We start from the raw sequence: 18,680 nt of genomic DNA on the forward strand, positions 1-18,680 counted from the left end.
GATTTCACCGTGTTAGCCAGGATGGTCTCGATCTCCTGACCTCGTGATCCGCCCGCCTCGGCCTCCCAAAGTGCTGGGATTACAAGCTTGAGCCACGGCACCCAGCCCAATTCTTCCTAATTCTTATAACTCCAAAATGAAACTTAGATGGATTAGAAGTTAAAATGCAAAATAAAAATAAACAAATTTTAAAAATTAAAAAGAAAATACGTGTGAACATTTTACTAGTGATTTGGGAAAAGATTTGTTAATCAAACAAATTAAAAAATCACAATCTAAATGAGCAAGACTCAATAACATGAATTTAAAACTTTAGTTAACAAACAAAAAACTAAAATCAAAATGCCGCAGCAGCATCATTCCTAATAGCCAAAAGGTGGAAACAACCCAAATGTCCATCAGCTGATGAACAGATAAACAAAATGAGGTATGTCCATATAATGGAACATTACTCAGCAATAAAGGGAAATACATTTCAACACAACACGTTTTATATAAATAGAGGCACACTTTCTTATTACAATAGATAAATAAGGCCAGGACAGTGGCTCACACCTGTAATTACTGCATTTTGGGAGGCCGAGGCGGGTGGATCACCTGACGTCAGGAGTTCGAGACCAGCCTGGCCAACATGGTGAAACCCCGTCTCTACTAAAAATGCAAAAAATTAGCTGGGCATGGTGGTGGGCGCCTGTAATCTCAGCTACTCAAGAGGCTGAGGCAGGAGAATCACTTGAACCCAGGAGGCAGAGGTTGCAGTGAGCCAAGATGGCACCACTGCACTCCAGCCTGGGCAACAAGAGGGAAATGCTGTCTCAATAAATAAATTAAGTAGATAAATAAAGAAAGATGAATGATGCACTGATACATGCTACAGCACGGATGAATCTTGAAAACATTATGCTAAGTGAAAGAAGATAGTCATAAAAGACCACAGATTATATGATTTCAAGTATATGATATGTATGGGACAGGCAAATCTATAGAGACGGAAAGTAGATTAGTGGTTGCTTTGGGCTGGGGAGAGTGGCAGGATTGTGGGACAATAGCTAAGAGGTATGAAATTTCTTTCTGAGGTGATGAAAATATTCTAAAATTGATTGAAAATACTCTAAAATTGATTATGGTGAATTTTGCACAAATATGTGAATATACGAAAAAACATTGAATTGTACACTTTAAACAGATCAACTGATGGTATGTGAATTATACCTCAACAAAGAAACCAATGGCAGACTGAGTGCGGTGGCTCATACCTGTAATCCCAACACTTTGGGAGGCTGAGGCAGATGGATCACCTGAGGTCAGGAGTTCAAGACCAGCCTGGCTAACATGGTTAAACCTCGTCTCTACTAAAAATACAAAAATTAGACGGGCATGGTGGCATGTGCCCATAATCCCAGCTTCTCAGGAGGCTGAGGCAGGAGAATCACTTGAACCCAGGAGGCAGAGGTTGCAGTGAGCCAAGATCACACCACTGCACCCCAGCCTGAGCAACAGAGCGAGATTCCATCACACACACAAAAAAATAATGGCAAATCACAACAGTTTAAAAATTTGAAGTAAAAATGACAAGGGGTTAATCTTCTTAATATATGAAGATGTCACGAAATCTCTTTAAAAATACCCCAAGACCAATAAAAAGACAATTCATAAAAGAAGGAATACAAATTACCTCCCTATTCAAACAAATATCATTCATTCTCACTAGTCATCATGAGAACGCAAATGAAAATACAATGCTGTCTTGCTATTTTACCTTCTCAAATTAGAAAATGCTGTGAAGTACACTCAATACACTTTAAACTTTAAACAGTGCGCTGTGTAAAGGTGACTGGAGGACAGATACTCCCTAGCTGCTGAGGGAAGTACAAACTGCGATCTTTCTGGAAAGCCACGTGTTCGCATCCAGAGAAAGAGAAGGCCTTTAAAATGTTCACAGTTTTTGCCACATAATTCTATTTCCAGAAGTCTCTCTTAAGGAGGAAAATAAAAGTCCAAAATAAAGATTCTGAACCAAGAGGTTTTGCATCAGTGAAAAAACTGAAAACAACCTAAAAGACTATTAAGGCCAGGCGCAGCAGCTCACGCCTGTAATCCCAGCACTTTGGGAGGCCAAGGCGGGCGGAGCACGAGGTCAGGAGATTGAGACCATCCTGGCTAACACAATGAAACCCCGTTTCTACTAAAAATACAAAAACTTAGCCAGGCATGGTGGCGGCCGCCTGTAGTCCCAGCTACTCGGGAGGCTGAGGCAGGAGAATGGTGTGGACCCAGGAGGCGGAGCTTGCAGTGAGCCAAGATCACCGGCTGCACTCCAGCCTAGGAGACAGAGTGAGACTCCGTTTCAAAAAAAAGGACTATTAAAAACATTATTTTCAAAGAGTTCTAAGTGACGTGGGTAAAAGCTTACGGCATGCTAAGCAGAAAAGCAGGATATAAAATTACATCTCAGATGCTGCAGGATTTCAATTACATAAGAAATGCATTTTTAAAAGTCAGAAGAAAATGTGCGGCTGGATTCTGCATGCTTCTTTCCTCTCTCCCTCCTTCCTTCTACCATTTTATGTATGTTAGTATTTTCTATAGTGAGAAAGCATTTCTTTGATAATGGGGGTAGGGCAACAGAAAAAGTAGCAACTGAATCTATTAGCTAATCATTTTTTTTTAAATAGGCACAAAACCAATGCGATCTATTAGCTAATAATTTTGCCCAAGAGCCCAGCTTGACACAAATGAGATTGATGCTAATAGTGCGGCACTTGGCAGATATTTCCCAGCATTCAGACAGGCCATACAGAATAAACAATTCCTTCCAGTAGGTCTATTCATTTAGTCACCTTGGATAGCCACCAGCAGCTCACTCATTTCAGGAAGTCAAGCAGGATGTCATTCATTCTGCAGGGTTATTCTGGTGGCGCTGATTGACAAGCCACAGTGGCCTCTTCCACAATGCACTATGGAGAAGGCAGAGTCCCAATAGGGCCAGGGTCCAAGCACTTCAGCAGATTAAAAGTTTCCTTCAAAGGAAATGCCCACTCAGACGTAAGTATTGCTCTTACCCACCTGACAGAGTGGGGTGGTCTCAGACCTTCCCACTTGAACATGTAGATCCCTCTTGGACCACTTCCCCCTTTGAAGATAATGCCACCTTTGCTGTCCTGAGACTCAAATAATAATGCTTGAGCGAAGGTACTCAGAAAACCCCAAGCATCCTCCCCAGTGTAAAGTATTATTCAGATGCCAATAGCATCCTCACTGCTTTAAAATTTCATAATATCCTCTCAGCTTGTACGAAGTCTAGAGAAACTCTGGAGAAATGATTGAAAAAGACATTCTGTGTGTATCTGGTTCTTTAAAGTGTCATCTATAAAGGATTCATGTAATAAATACTCCTTGAATTCTATGGCAGGAAAAGTCTGTCGCTTCAGAGAACTTGAGTGCTTTCTCTTATTTGACAAAAGGAACGAGCAAACATTGGTATATTTCACCTTTGGCCCTTGCTGCCAGGTAGCTCGGTGACAAATTTGGTTCTTAGCCTCTTTCACACTCCTGTCCAGGTCCTTGGTCTTGCCTATTTCTCTTTTTTATATTGTGTTTAATTTTGAAGACTGCTTCAAATACTTTGGAGATCCAGTCAGTATATGAGTCACTGTCTCTCAAACCAGTGTCTGGTCTGCAGAAAATCCTTAGATATGTTTTTTATGAGAATCGGTGTCTGGTGTCTTCATTTAGATGATAATGCCTTTTAAATGGGATGCAAGAACTTTTCAGATTATCTGAATGATCACGTTATAAAGGGGTCCTGCCACAGGATTCTGAGCCTGTGTTTGTGTCTGCGATCGCTTTGCAGGTAGGTCATGCTATGCTAAATGTCAGAGGTTACTGAGGAAAGAAGGGGGCAGGATGATATGGAAATGAGGCATTTGTGCCAACTGAACACAAGGAGATTTTCCTGTACACTACTTTAAATAGAGAAATGTGGTGGGAGATCCAAGCCCCAAAATAACCCAGGAGAGATGCAGCAAGACTCCCTACAGATTGGCGAGTACCACAGCCTCCACGCGGTGCACAGGACGCTACCACAATAAACCAGCATCCTCTATGACAAAATGAACGTGGTCGATTTGCCTTTTATTTATTTTACACCTGTATTTGTGTCTTGCTCATTTGTTTTGCGTTCGGAGTTGGGAAAGAACAATAAACATAAAGAATTAAAGATGTATGACTATAGAACTTATAAATAAAAAAAGAGTTAAATATGTCTATGCACATTTAAACAACATCAAAATCATTGATTAGTCGACACTAAAGCTTCATAATATTTATTTCCTTTAAGGGGAATCTATACACTATTTGTGTCTGAAAAAAACTGTATGAATTTTAAATGTAATAAATATACGTATGCATTTGGACGCACAAGTAAGCTACATGGGGTAGCTCATGCTAGGTAAGAGCTGGTGACAGTCATTATTATTACTCGTAATGATAATGATCAAAGTTCCCATTTGTTAAATATTATGGTGACTGCTCAATAGTCCTAATCTCATTTAATCCTCAAAACAACCCTGTAAGATAGGAATCAATGCTTATTCCCATTTTATAGATGAAAATACAGTGCCCAGAAGGAATGAAATTACTCAGCCAAAGTCAAGCAGGAGCACAGAGCAAAGGTAGGAATCCACTCTCCATCCCCGAGGTGCCACTGCCCTGCCTCCCTTCTAGATGTGGCCCAGGGAAGTGGAAGATGGTATCACTTCCTATTCCTGGTCTGGCGTTGTGACTCCGCAGCTTATGAGACACAACCTGGGGCTTTTGCTGTCACTGACGCCCAAAGGTGCTGCCTTGTTCTGATCAATGCTGCCCTGGTTAGGTATGCTGTGACCTGCCACCATGGCAGATGGGCACATTCCAAGGATGGGGTTTAAGTCAAAAAATATTTCATGCCAATTGAACCAGCCAGGGTTTTCATGCCCTAGTGGCCTCCAAACCAAGGCTGCACTCTCCCATTTTCCAGCTGAGCTTTCACACCACAATGCTCACTGCGCCTTTTCACTACACAATATCTGGTACTCAGTTGGTGCTCTGGAAGGGGTGTGGAAAAGAATGACGTTTGCTGGTCTGGGAGAATATTTTTCAGAGGACACAAGCTAACTACGCTTGTAAGGCAGTATTAAACCTTGAGAAATGCATAAATAAGCATGGTTCTTAAAAACAACCAGAACTGCCATTTTTTGAGCAGTTACAATATGCTAGGAACTATGCAAAACACAACATAAATGATTCCATTTTATCACAGCAACTTTGGTATCATTCTGCACATTTTACAGCCAAAATCTAAGTACACTGTCCAAGTCACCCAGGGTGTGCTGTAAGGCAACCTAACAATTTAATCAAACCCACGCTGTCATCCGTCTGCTAGGGTTTCCCATACCATGCGCCATGCACCCTGGTGAGACAGGGATGATTCTAGAGTGTACAGCATCAAGTTGGATGACAAAGAATTTTTTAAGGAAAAAAAAATAAAGTGTACAGCAAACATTCAAAAAACACTGAATCACACATTAAGAAAGCAGTCCCCTTTCAAATATTTCAGTTCCACTTATATCAAAAAGAAAGACTTCAACCAGTAAAAGGATGCCTTCAACACCTCAGGGCCTGAAGCCCACAGGCTTCTGGAGGAATCTGTATACCACGGAGTTTAATACCAATGTGTACTTTTTATTATCTATATTTTTATATCTACCTTCTATCTATATCAAGAGATACTGGTTTTTTCATGTAGAGTGGCAAAGTTTCCTTTTAAAATAAACTTACTTAGAAAATATGAATCGACTTAAAGAAAATATTAAGTTAATAGTACAATGAAAAAATTTTGGAAAGAGTGGTGATGGCTGTGCAATATTGTGAATATAATTAATGCCACGGAATTGTATACTTTAAATTGGTTAAAATGACAAATACTCTGTTACCTACATTTTACCACAATTTAAAAAAATTAACCTCATACACCAATGATTGCTGAGTTGTACACTTAAAATGCGTGAATTGTGTGGTACACAAATTGAAGAAAATAGTAGCACTATGGTACAAACATAAGCCAAAAACAAGGTTGGTGGTTCTCAAATGAAGTTTGGGAAAAGCTGCATTATGCTATTTTGCTTCCATTTTGTTAAACCAATTATTTTTTAATTTAAATAAGGTAAAGTCAAGGTGGGAAGGCAGGATGAAGGCCTGTAGCACAAACATGCAGAATTCTTTCTCCAAGTTTTAGATACAAGTAAAAAGAAAGTGAACAGAGAAGGACACTAAGGTGATAAATTTCAACTGAGAATTAAGAACTTGCCATCAATCTAGTCAAAAATGGAATTAAACAGAAACGGTCACTGGGGCCAGTCAGGGGAACCTGTGTGTCTCTGTGCTGGAACGAAGTAGGGGGGTATCGTGGTTCATGTCCAAGACTTCCAGTGTGGCTGATGAAAAAAACAATGAAGAAGATTCAAAGATTTCTTAGAAGGATGCAGACAAGCAACTCAGGTATTGGGGTTCGCAGAAGAAAGGGCTGTGTTCCCTCTGCATTTGTATTTTAAGTTGAGGACTCAGATTTAACCACCACACGGGGCCAGGCACAGTGACTCACACCTGTAATCCCAGCATTTTGGGAGGCCAAGGCAGGCAGATCACTTGAGGTCAGGAGCTCCAAACCAGCTTGGCCAACATGGTGAAACCCTGCCTCTACTAAAAATGTACAAAAATTAGCCAGGCGTGGTGGCACATGCCCGTAATCCCAGCTACTCAGGAGGCTGAGACAGGAGAATCGCTTGAACCCAGGAAGTGGACGCTGCAGTGAGCTGAGATCACACCACTGCACTCCAGCCTGGACGACAGAATGAGACTCCATCTCAAAAATAAAATAAAATAAAATTTAACCACCACACAAATGGGGTAGGAATATAGAGTTACCCAAGGTCTGGAGAAACTTCCAGAGGTTTTTCCACTCAGGATGAAATTTCTCAGCTGTTACAGTGTTCTTTCATCCTACCTAAGCCACAATGATGAAATCATGAAACAGCTATTTTTCAAAGCCCTGAATAAAACGTTCCAAAACCTGAGCTTACTACGAAGTCTCCTAGTCACATAGCAAGTGTCTACTGAACAAACACGTCTGCCACGTTCTAGCACTGGCCTGGATCCCACAGGGGAATTCCAGAAGTGTGTCCTGTACAAATGTGTACCTTAAGGAGCTTCCAATCGAATTGGGAAGATGAGGTCCCACATGAAAAAATAGAGAGGCCGGGCGCGGTGGCTCATACCTGTAATCCAAGCACTTTGGGAGGCTGAGTCGGGAAGATTGCTTGAGTTCAGGAGTTTGAGACCAGCCTGGGCAGCACCTACCAAAAATACAAAAAACTAGCTGGGCGTGGTGGTGTGTGCCTGTGGTCCCAGTTAATCAGGAGGCGGAGGTTGCAGTGAGCTGAGATCACATCACTGCACTCCAGCCTGGGTGACAGAGCGAGACCCTGTCTCAAAAAAAAAAAAAAAAAAAAACGAGAATTATGTGATACCTTATCACCAGGCACCAACCTGTACAATGAGACTATAAATAGAACTAAATTAAATTAATGTTTCTAAGTGCTTAGAAAAGTGGGGCCAGATGCCGTGGCTCAGGCCTGTAATCCCAGCACTTTGGGAGGCCGAGGCGGGCGGATCGTGAGGTCAGGAGTTCAAGACCAGCCTGGCCAATATGGTAAAACCGTGTCTCTACTAAAAATACAAAAATTAGCCAGGCATGGTGGCACACGCCTGTAGTCGCAGCTACTCGGGAGACTGAGGTGGGAGAATCACTTGAATCTGGGAGGTGGAGGTTGCAGTGAGCTGAGATTGTGCCACTGCACTCCAGCCTGGGTGACAGAGCGAGACACCATCTCAAAAAAATAAAAATAAAAATAAAAAAAAGAAAGAAAGAAAAGAAAACGAATAGTGCTTGCACGTGAAAAATTCAGAAGTTGAGAAAAACTTCCTAAGAGATGAAGTAAGCAAGCTCCCCTCAGTCAAATAGCGTTGGGATGTTGAACTTACCCTTCTGTGAAAAAGGCATGATATTTTCTATTTAAAGTAGTAAAATAATTAATTGTTCATTTCCTTATCCCTTCAACAAATACTCATTATTTATCAACAGATAATAAATATGCAAAGCCTATCCCAGGCTCCTCAAGAAATGGAAGAGTGAGAAAATTTCTGTCCTCACTGGTACTGGAGAGACCACACAGAAGAGCTGGGAGGACTTTCCTGGCAGAGGAAAAGCATGATTAAAGGCACAAAGGCATAAAAGCAAATGACGTGTCTGGGCCACAGGAAACACCTTCTATATGGGGGAAGGGCTATGGGAGAGGGGAAGGGAGTTTGGGTGTCTGAGAGGACCCTGAATCCTATGCAGGGTGTATATTGAAAACCTGTCAGCAAAAAGCATTCAGGAGAAAAGGAAATTCTGTAAAATACAGATTGAAAATGCAGTTTCTTTTTCTTAAGTTGAAAACTGTCTTTGCTTTTTTTGAAATAATTCCAGACATTCAGGCAGAAGATATCAGCTCTTTTGTAAAGGCTAGTCAAAATTGAGAACACGAGTAGCTGACCACCCATCCCACCCTGAGCAAGCGCTGCCTTCAGATCATAAAATAACACAAACGAGTGGCTAACAAAGTGTTACCAACATCCTGCTCTATCTGCTTTCAGGAACAAATAAGATGCTATAATTAACCAATGTCTGAAAATGTACCACAAGCATGGTTTACAGTATGCTTAGAAAATTATTCTGAAGTAGGCTATAAACATGTCTCCTGTTTACACTGCATTTATCTTGTTTGCACTGGCTATTAGCTCAGAAATTCAGCATCACGGCTATTGTCATGTCCTTAGAAAGCACAAAAGGAAACCTCAGGCCCGGCCTTATGTCCAAATTCCCAGTGTGTGGATCCCAGTGAAGGAGCCTTTGCTCTACTGCAAATATATGTGGGTTCACAGGGTAGGAGGTGAGAGGCTTGCAATGGTGGTACTCAAATCTTAAGTTTCAATACCCCCCACCTTCCCCTACCTTCCTGGCAAACATCAAGACTGCTTTTTCATTTCAGTCATCACCACAGGTCTTTCTTCTCCTTTGCTCACCCACCTCGGTTATTGGGTATTGAATTTCCCGTCCAACTAACCCCTTTCGCTTACAAAGCCCCCAACAGAGAGTGACAGGTATACCCAATCCACAAGTCACCAGCTACCCCCAAAGTCACATACAGTCATCAGACTGATGGTAAGGAGATCCGTGGAATGCCAAGTTCTTACCCACCAGATGTCTTACTGACACTAACGTCAGGGGAGGGAGGAGGTGACAATTATTTAGAGGTGTTAGTGTGAGTTAATTGAAGCGACATCAATCATTTTTCTCATCACCGTCATCATCATCATCATCCTCATGATGCCAAAAAGATAAGGCAGAGTCCTACGGACACTTTCCTAACTGAGACTTTAAATACACTCATGGCCAGGCACGATGGCTCACGCCATCTCAACACTTTGGGAGGCCAAGGCAAGCAGATCGCTCGAGGCCAAGAGTTCGAGACTAGCCTGGGCAACATGGCGAAACTCTGTCTCTACAAAAAATATAAAATGTAGTTGGGCATGGTGCATAACTGTAGTCCCAGCTACTTGGGAGGCTGAAGTGGGAGGATCACCTGAGCCCAGGGAGGTCAAAGCTGCCGTGGCCCATGATTGTGCCACTGCACTCCAGCCTAGGAAACAAAGTGACACCCTGTCTCAAAAAACAAAGAAAAGAAATACAGTCATGGTGGTCACACTGTCTCCCTGGAAACAAAATAGAAATGAAGAAGGAGGAATGAATCCACTTCTTCCACACTCCCACGCTGGCTTCCAGAGGCAGCTGGAGCTGCTCACTTTTGGAATGCAGGTGGGCTCACCCATCATATGCAATCGGTTTGCCATCCCAATGTTCTGTGCCAGATGCAGGCTCCTAAGGCTGCCTGATTTCACTGCACATCAGTGAATTTGCAGCCCTGGGTGGAGGGTTCTGGGTCAAGGATCTACTGACATCAGCCCAAATTGTTTCCAGCTCGCACAGACAAGGAATAGTATTTTCTTCATTCATCAGGTAATTCACCTGGCCCTCCTCAAGGTGCTTAAGGTTCAAGATCAAGGGAGCAGGACAGGAGGAGAGATGACCTCAGGCCTCTAAGACTTTTATCCAGCACTCCCCAACCCCTTAAATAAATAACTATTAGCTCTAAATGAGCTATTCAAAGTGCTCATTTCTTGTTGTTGTTTTTTTAAAGCAAAGGACTATAGCTTTTCCCTTCCCCTCCCCAACCCCCCCTACCTGCTCTTCAGCTTGAACAAAAATAGCAAAACAGCTGAGGCTGCCATGACAACCAATGAAAGCACCGTGGTGCCCACCCTTGTCCACCGATGGTAACACCTGCCTGCGGCTCTCCCAGTCCTCTCCCAGCTGGGGCTGGGGCCCTCTAACTTTCTTCCAAGTTCAACCTTCAGGAAGCTTTCTCAAATAGAGCTGCTCTATCCTTAACCAAGAAGCCAAGGGTCAGTTGGAGTTGTCTCCGCACCAGTGCCTCTGAACTTTTTGATTTGTTCTCCTTTATTCCTTTCAGTGTCTCCAGGCACATGTGACAGAGATGACTATCTCCATTTTGCAGATGGAAAAATAGAGGCATGGCCCATGAACTGACCGGCCCTAGGTCATAAGCTTCTGGTTTAATGGTAGAACCACATGTAGAATTCAAAGCTCCCAACTCCAGATTTGGTTAGCAGATGAACAGAAGGAACAGCCGCTGTCAGAAAACATGACCCAAAAGGGGAAAAGATTCTGCTAAGTGAGCTGCTTCCCCGCCACAGACTGATATTCCCTCAACCAGTCTCTGGGATTTAAACCTGGGAAGGGTTGGAGGAAAATCTGCTTCCCCACCATGGTAAATGGGCTGCACAAAACCCACCTCTATCCTGGATTCAGCGTCTTGGGCTGCATCTACCATGTACAGGCAACCAGAAGAGCACAGGAAAGCTTCATTGGCAGGGTTTATCAGGATCCTTAGGGAGCACTATCCAACCTGCATCCCATCTCCACACCTGTGAGAAAGTGCTCCCCCCCAAGACACCCAGGTCTGGAGGCCTGCAGGCCCCCATTTCCTCGTTCAGGAAACCCCAGTGTTGCTAACGAAGCAGGAGCTACCACAGCCCCCCTGAAAGGCTTCCTCTTTCTTCATCTCTTTCCGACACTTATAAATGTGCTTCCTCTCCCTATGTAAATTTTGTTCAAATGGCACAACGCAGGCTTGTCATGAGGCCATTAATAACTCGCCTTTTCACAGGCTCTTCTTGGTTTCCTGGTTCGGGAATCAATTCTTATCTAGACAGACACTGATGTCTGGATTTACTGGTGTGAGGACGGACAAATGGGCTTTGTTTGGGGCAGGCCACATAAACGTGATTTATTTTCACTAAGTCAAGAACTGAGAGGCTGAAGGCAACTCTTGACAGTAACTAAGCTGAAGAAATCGAGAGTAAAATTTCTTCCCTTTTGTCTCTCTGCCACTCAGCGGTCAAAGTCCCACAGAAGGCTGAAATGGTGTTTACTTTCCCCCACTTATGCTGACCCTTTGCATTCTGACCAGCTGAAATGATAGAACTGGCTGGTCAGTTTCACTTTCCACTTTCAGGAAGGATAACTTTCTGTTCTCATCCCTCACCGTGAAATGCTGCGTCTGGCTTTGTGGCTTGATCAAGGCTGGGTGGAGGTGGGGGCGTGATGCTTCTTGATGAAGGGCTTAAAGAAATATGAAACAAGATGGCACTCCAAATTCTGCATAAATACAGGCCAAAATTAAAACTCCTTTAACCCAGGAGTTGCTGGCCTTAGTAGTCCAATATTAAAATCAGGGCTATTAAGACCAAGACTCTAAAGATATTCTACAGTATTTCCTAGCAACACAAATGCAGTTACTAACAGATTCTGGAAAAGCACATTCAGCGCCACGGAAGACCTGGATTCAGGTCCTACCTCTGCCACTTCCTGGGTAATCTTGACATTTCTAAGCTTCAATTTCCTCTCCTTTAAGATGGGTTTCTTTATGCCTGCCTGGTCTGTTGCACAAGCTTATTGGAATTAAGTGATCAACATGCAGAAGCCCTTTGAAAACTGAAAAGTGCAAGAGAAAGTTAAATCAATTAGTGTTGCTTATCTGTTGACCAAATTGTTCTTCTACTAGACTGTGATTTCTTTGAGAACAGATTCCCTGACATTCATTCATCTTTGTATCCCCAGGGCTTAGAATATAGTGAGAAATCGATAAATGCTTTTTGCATGAATGGATGAATCGATGAATGAGATAAGACCAACCACCTAAGTTACTAGCAGGAAAAGCAACACGTCAGGGAGGACCACTGTAAGGTTTTGTGCCTGGAGGCTTTTAGTGTGGAATCTGGAGAGAAACAGGAAACTGTCTAACCCTCTAATTTATGATACCAGCCTAAACCAAGCTGCCCTGAAAATTCTGCATGGTACACTGTGTTAGTCCCAGTCTTCTGAGAAACAAAGGCTAAAATGAGATTAAACATATAAGGTTTTTTGTTTTGTTTTGTTTTTTGAGACAGTCTTACTCTGTCGCCCAGGCTGGAATGCAGTTGTGCGATCGCGGTTCACTGCAACCTCCACCGCCTATGTTCAAGCGATTCTCCTGCCACAGCCTCCCTAGTAGCTGGCATTACAGGCATGTGTCACCACGCCCGGCTAATTTTTGTATTTTCAGTAGAGATGGGCTTTCGCCATGTTGACCAGGCTGGCCTCGAACCCCTGACCTCAGGTGATCTGCCTACCTCAGTCACCCCAAGTGCTAGGATTACAGGTGAAGCCAGTGTGCCCAGCCATACAAGGATTTTGTCAGGGAAAGTGCCTGGGAAGGAAAATGGGGAGGGAGGGTGGGAAAATCTTGCAGCTGTCTGAGCCCGAATGAATAAGAGGGGGAAGGAAGGTTGGGTAGAAGCGTCCTAGACCACTGAGCAGGCTAAGGAAAGTTGTGCAAATCTGTCAGGGAGTCCTCAAACAGAAGCTGGGCATTGGAGAGTCTTGCGTTTTCCAGAAATGGGTCTAGTATCCCTGCCATGCTCAGTTATTGGCTGGTAGCAGCCTGCAGGAAGCAGGGCCTTGGTCGAAAGCTATGATGGATTCAGAGGGTGGCACAGGAACCCTTGGTCAGTTCTACTCAAAGCAACTGGAGATCTGACAGGCATATTCTCATGGCCACCACATACATGGCAGTGCTTCAAAACATGGAGTTTAGGGTCTATGTAAACGGACTGAGTCCCTGCTATTACTGGCTGGCTATCTTGGGTGAGTTACTTGATCTCCTAAAGCCTCATTTTTCTTATTTATAAAATAGAAATTATAACTCCTACCTCTCAGGACTGTTATTGTTGAACACTGTGTCTGCCACATAGTAAGTGCTCAATAAAAGGAAGCTGTCATTTCTCTGACTGTTAATATTAATAACAATCAGAATAATAATTTATTATTCACAAAGTACTTCTATTAGCAGTTAGGGCCTAAGAACAGCCCCTACTGTTGCATACTCGTATTAGAATTGTATGAGGCCATCACAGGGACATGGGACATGGCCTAAAACCACAGTTTGGCAGGATCACACTTCAAACGACCAAACCAGTTTGCCTACAAATGAAAGGTCAGAGGGACTTTCCCAGTTTGGCTTTTTCCAGGAGAGGCTGCCAGGGTGGGTTGCATTGTGCCAGAATCTACCTACAACCACAACTCCTCTCCTCTCTTCTGCTTGCCGTGGTTCACTGGCAGTGTCCTCAGCCTGTCCTGTGCCAGCTGTGAAACCACCATCCGCCTCTGAAAGCAAGCATTATTGGGGAACCTTCACCCCAAGAACAGGATCATCCTCAGGCTCTGAGAGACAAGACTCTGCTATGTTGTATCCATTGGAAGCACCTGTCTCAGGACTTGTTGCTAGTCTTTATCTGTGTGACCTTGCTTTTTTTTTTTTTTTTTTTTTTTTTTTACTTTGGCCAACTGATAGTGGTCACTGCTGGCTACTGTTGGTTGGTGGCCCTTACATCTTAGCGGAGTCACAGAGCGTCCCCTCGTTGGGCTGGCTATGACCCGAGGTCATTACAGATTTCATGGCCCCAGCTGAGCCAGCTCAGGCCTCTCCCAGCCTTGCTGATCCTCAGGTCTTCGTGACAGAAAGGACCAAGAATCAACAAGGAACTCCAGACACACGGAAGCCAGGCTCTTACCTCTTTCACCGCTGCCTCCGAGGCCGTTTTCCAACTCCCTTTTCCAAGAAGTTCAGCAAAAACACACACAGGGATTTTCTGGGGCTTTTATTTATTTATTTATTTTTGGTGCGGGGTTTTTTTTTGAAAGAATGACCTTCAGTTATTCCAACTGAAAGAGTCCAAATTAAACTTAAAAACATTGATTTTGTTGAATAATTAACAGCTTACAAAGCTGGTTAAGCTGTATCTTCCAGAATAATAATTTCCATTCCACAGGGACTTTTCTAGGGAGTTTTAAGTTTCCGGATTGGAGCTGGAATCTAACCTTTGAGCTGCTGGTGTCAACCTGAGATGGGACAGCAGAGGACACAGAGTCAAGGACGGACTGAACCTTCCCAACCAACCCAAACTGGGCCTTCCCATCTGAGGAAAGAGGGGGCCATGCTGAGGTGGAGGGAAAGCCTCAGGGTAGGAGAACAGGCTGCCCACTCATCACACAGTCTCCAGCAGGAGCACCGAGCCCATCTCTGAACACAGTTTGTTTTTCTCCACTGGTCCTCCGAGCCCGAGTGAGGAAGGGCTGGGCCCACCTGATGCCAGACATGCCCAGTGTTTGAGAGGGGGAACTGCCATCACCAGGGAGAAACACCGATTCAGCCATCTTCTGCCCCCGTGACACATGAAAGTATTTGTAAACTCAGTAACTAGCCTTATCACACCACCTTCTTTTGCCTCTTTTTTGCATTTACCCTTCCCACCAATTGAAAAACCAATCATGTTGATTTCTTTGCAAATCCAAATTCTTTAAGAAATGATACCCTGAAGTAAAACCTGGGCATTCTCACACTCATACCCCGAGGTCAATTGTCCAAAAACCCACCATTCACCACTTGGCCTTGGGTGAGCCACTTCCCCTGGCAGAGTCCAGTTGTCTTCCTCTGTATTAAGACAGAGTGAAAAATAACCATGTGATTTCTGAGGGTCTGTCCTGCCCCGATGCTCTTTGAGTCCACTGGCCTTGCTAACTACCTCCTCACTAAGCACACGCACACACACACACACAAAAGGCCTTTGACCTTCTGCAAACATTTATCTCCAACAAACCCAGTTTGGTCACGTGCAATACAAGACATGAAGTGAGACAACACACTTTCCGGTTTGGAATCATAAGCATGAGGACGAACCACGGTTTTCACTGTTCATTTATGTACAGTTATAGAAACCCCTAGAAACCTAATCAACATTGGGATCAGGATCAAGAAGAATCTGTCCCAGGGGTTCTCATCTCCTCAGAGGGAGGTGAGAGTTTTTACAAAGGTCTTGCCAGAGTGATGAATTAGAATGGAGAAATTGTGTAGCTTTTAGAAGCATAGCCAATATTATATTACAATTTTATTTATTTATTTTTAGACACAAAGTCTTGTTTGCTCTGTTGCCAAAACTGGAGTGTAGTGGTGTGATCATGGCTCACTGCAGCCTCGACCTCCTGGGCTCAAACGATCCTCCCACCTCAGCCTCCCGAGTAGCTAGGACTACAGGCAGGTGCCATCACACCCAGCTAATGTAAAAAAAAAAAAAAATGGTAGGCTGGGTGCAGTGGTTCATGCCTGTAATCCCAGCACTTTGGGAGGCTGAGGTGGGCGGATCACCTGAGGTCAGGAGTTTGAGACCAGCCTGGCCAAGATGATGAAACCCTGTCTCTACTGAAAATACGAAAAATTAGCTGGGCATGGTGGCGTGCACCTGTAGTCCCAGCTACTCGGGAGGCTGAGGCAGGAGAATCGCTTGAACCCAGGAGGCAGAGGTTGCAGTGAGTTGAGATCGTACCATTGCACTCCAGCCTGGGTGACAGAGTGAGACTCCGTCTCAAAAAAAAAAAAAAAAAAATTTTTGTAGAGGCAGGGTTTCTCCATGTTACCCAGGTACCCAGGTTGGTCTCGAACTCCTGGATTCCAGGGATCCTCCTGCCTCGATCTCCCAATGTGCTGGGATTATAGGCTTGAACCACTGCACCTGGCCTATACTATAATTAACATTTTGAACTGTTATTTTAATAATATGCACTATAGAAGGAGGGTGTGAGTCAAAATGGAGCATGGTTAAAACAGGTAGAAAATTTCTTCCCTGTGATCTTGCAACCTATGAGCCACCTCTCCGCCACTCCTCTCAGCCTCTGTGCCCACCACCTCAACACCTTCCTCTTTTTCACTTTTCCTTCTCATGATACTGTAGTCCTTTGTATGTCGTGTTTTGCCAACCCTGCAGTCACAATACAGTTTATTTCCTCTTTGTTCAGGTTCAGCAACCTTCCAAAAGTAGAGACACAGACCCCTGTAGGGGGAAGAGGAGAGTGGCCCACTAACACCAAGTAGGCAAGGAGCACCTGGAAGGTTCCCATACACAAAAACCTCCCCCACCTCCACATTCAACTAATAAAAGCTTCATTTGAGTTAACACACTGAGGTTGATGCAAATTCTCTGGGGAAGGTTCAGCTTCACAGACAGTCACACTTTAGTAAGAATTATTTTTGAATCTTAGATGACCAAAGTTTAAAAGAACCTGAAGAATCATTTAGTGCAAATTATACTCAAGGATATTTTTTAAATCATTGCCAACCTCTCCTTGAATATTACAGTGACAAGAGCCCCCTTCTTCAGTCTACTCCACTGAGGTGCATTTTGAATTATTAATATCTGGGCTGGATGCAGTGGTTCCTGTCTGTAATGCCAGAACTTTGGGAGGCCGAGGTGTGTGGATCATTTAAGATCAGGAGTTTGAGACGAGCCTGGCCGACATGGTGAAACCCTGCCTCTACTAAAAATACAAAAATTAGCCAGGTGTGGTGGTGGGTGCCTTTAATCCCAGCTACTCAGGAGGCTGAGGCAGGAGAATCTCTTGAACCTGGGAGGCGGAAGTTGCAGTGAGTCGAGATCTCGCCACTGCACTCCAGCCTGGTCGACAGAGCGAGACTCCGTCTCAAAAAAAAAAAAAAAAAAACCCACCACAAAAAAACAAATTACTAATATCTGTGAAAGCTCATCCTTATCTTTAGTCCAACCTTGCTGAATCTGTTAAGATAGTTCCCAACGCAAAATGCCTGAAACATTAAAGACATTTATCTCCCGGAATCCAAAGTTCAGCATTCAGGCAGGTTTGGGGTTGGTAAGTGTTCAGCCACAGCACCAAGGTCCCAGGTTCTTCCCATTTCTCTATTTTATCATCTTCAGCACAAACTTCATTCTCAAGCTGGTGGCAAGACGGTTGTGGCAGCCACAGGCTCACTTCACAACAAGGTCCAAAGGAAAAGAGAAAAATAGTCCCACTAGCATGAAACAGAAACTCTTCCCTTCATTCTAACTGCTCCAATTTAGTTCACGTGAACAGTCACCGTCCCCAGGGGAGTTCCATGCAATCCCCGACTTTGTAATCACCCAGGGTGGAAAGAGTGATGGGACTCCCAATATCATGTCCACCCTTCCTGCCCCCTAGCAACCTCCACCTCAAATAGAGATCTCCCTTACCCAGCAGCTCGGAACACAGCCTCAGTCCTTTCCAAAAAATGGTGCATAAATGATTCCAGGCTTCTTGGTTGTTCTCCTCTGGACATATTCCTCCTAAAAAGGTGGCACCCAGAATGGAACACCCTTCTTGGTAGAACATATTGAAATTATTCTAGGACAAAGGAGCTATTCTCTTATTAAGGTAGCTTAATACTATGGGAGCTTTTAGTGGCCACATCATACTACTGATTTTTTTTTTTTTTTTTTTTTGAGACGGAGTCTTGCTCTGTCGCCCAGGCTGGAGCGCAGTGGCGAGATCTCGGCTCACTGCAAGCTCCGCCTCCCGGGTTTACGCCATTCTCCTGCGTCAGCCTCCCGAGTAGCTGGGACTACAGGCGCCCACCACCTCGCCCGGCTAGTTTTTTTTTTCGTATTTTTTAGTAGAGACGGGGTTTCACTGTGTTAGCTAGGATGGTCTCGATCTCCTGACCTCGTGATCCACCCGTCTCGGCCTCCCAAAGTGCTGGGATTATAGGCTTGAGCCACCGCGCCCGGCCACTCAAAATTATGCTGAGTGCCGGTATCACAGAGAGAATATGCCTGTATGCAATTACCCAGGAGGGCAGTGATGACCACATTTTGTTCAGGGACTTAAGGATCCAGGTTTCTATAGATGTGGTTAATGAAAAGTCATTGGTATACTTTCTCACTCTTATGGTCTTTAAAAAATATGCACACATAAATATATATATATATACACAGAGAGAGAGAGAAAGAGAGAGAGAAACAAGGGGGGTGCACTATTAGAGCAACTACACACAAATACTAGAGAATGAAGTAGCTAGCACTACAGAGTAAGATTTCGA

The 18,680-nt window shown here is 43.9% G+C and overlaps 1 protein-coding gene across 2 annotated transcripts in view; it reads right to left on the reverse strand.

Annotated features, from left to right (window-relative positions):
* The window catches only part of PIK3AP1 (phosphoinositide-3-kinase adaptor protein 1), a 138,288-nt gene that overhangs the window by 70,415 nt on the left and 49,193 nt on the right, over positions 1–18,680 (reverse strand). Inside the window, exon 1 of one of the 2 annotated variants that reach the window (XM_012000272.1) lies at positions 7,314–7,384. The exons of the other annotated variant lie outside the window; for it this stretch is intronic. The gene's annotated coding sequence lies outside the window, so the exon portion shown is untranslated. Of the gene's footprint in view, positions 1–7,313; positions 7,385–18,680 lie in introns of those variants that run through there. 2 annotated transcript variants of the gene reach the window in all.

The sequence above is a fragment of the Mandrillus leucophaeus genome, unplaced genomic scaffold, assembly GCF_000951045.1.
Source record: "Mandrillus leucophaeus isolate KB7577 unplaced genomic scaffold, Mleu.le_1.0 Scaffold117, whole genome shotgun sequence".
NCBI lineage: Eukaryota > Metazoa > Chordata > Mammalia > Primates > Cercopithecidae > Mandrillus > Mandrillus leucophaeus.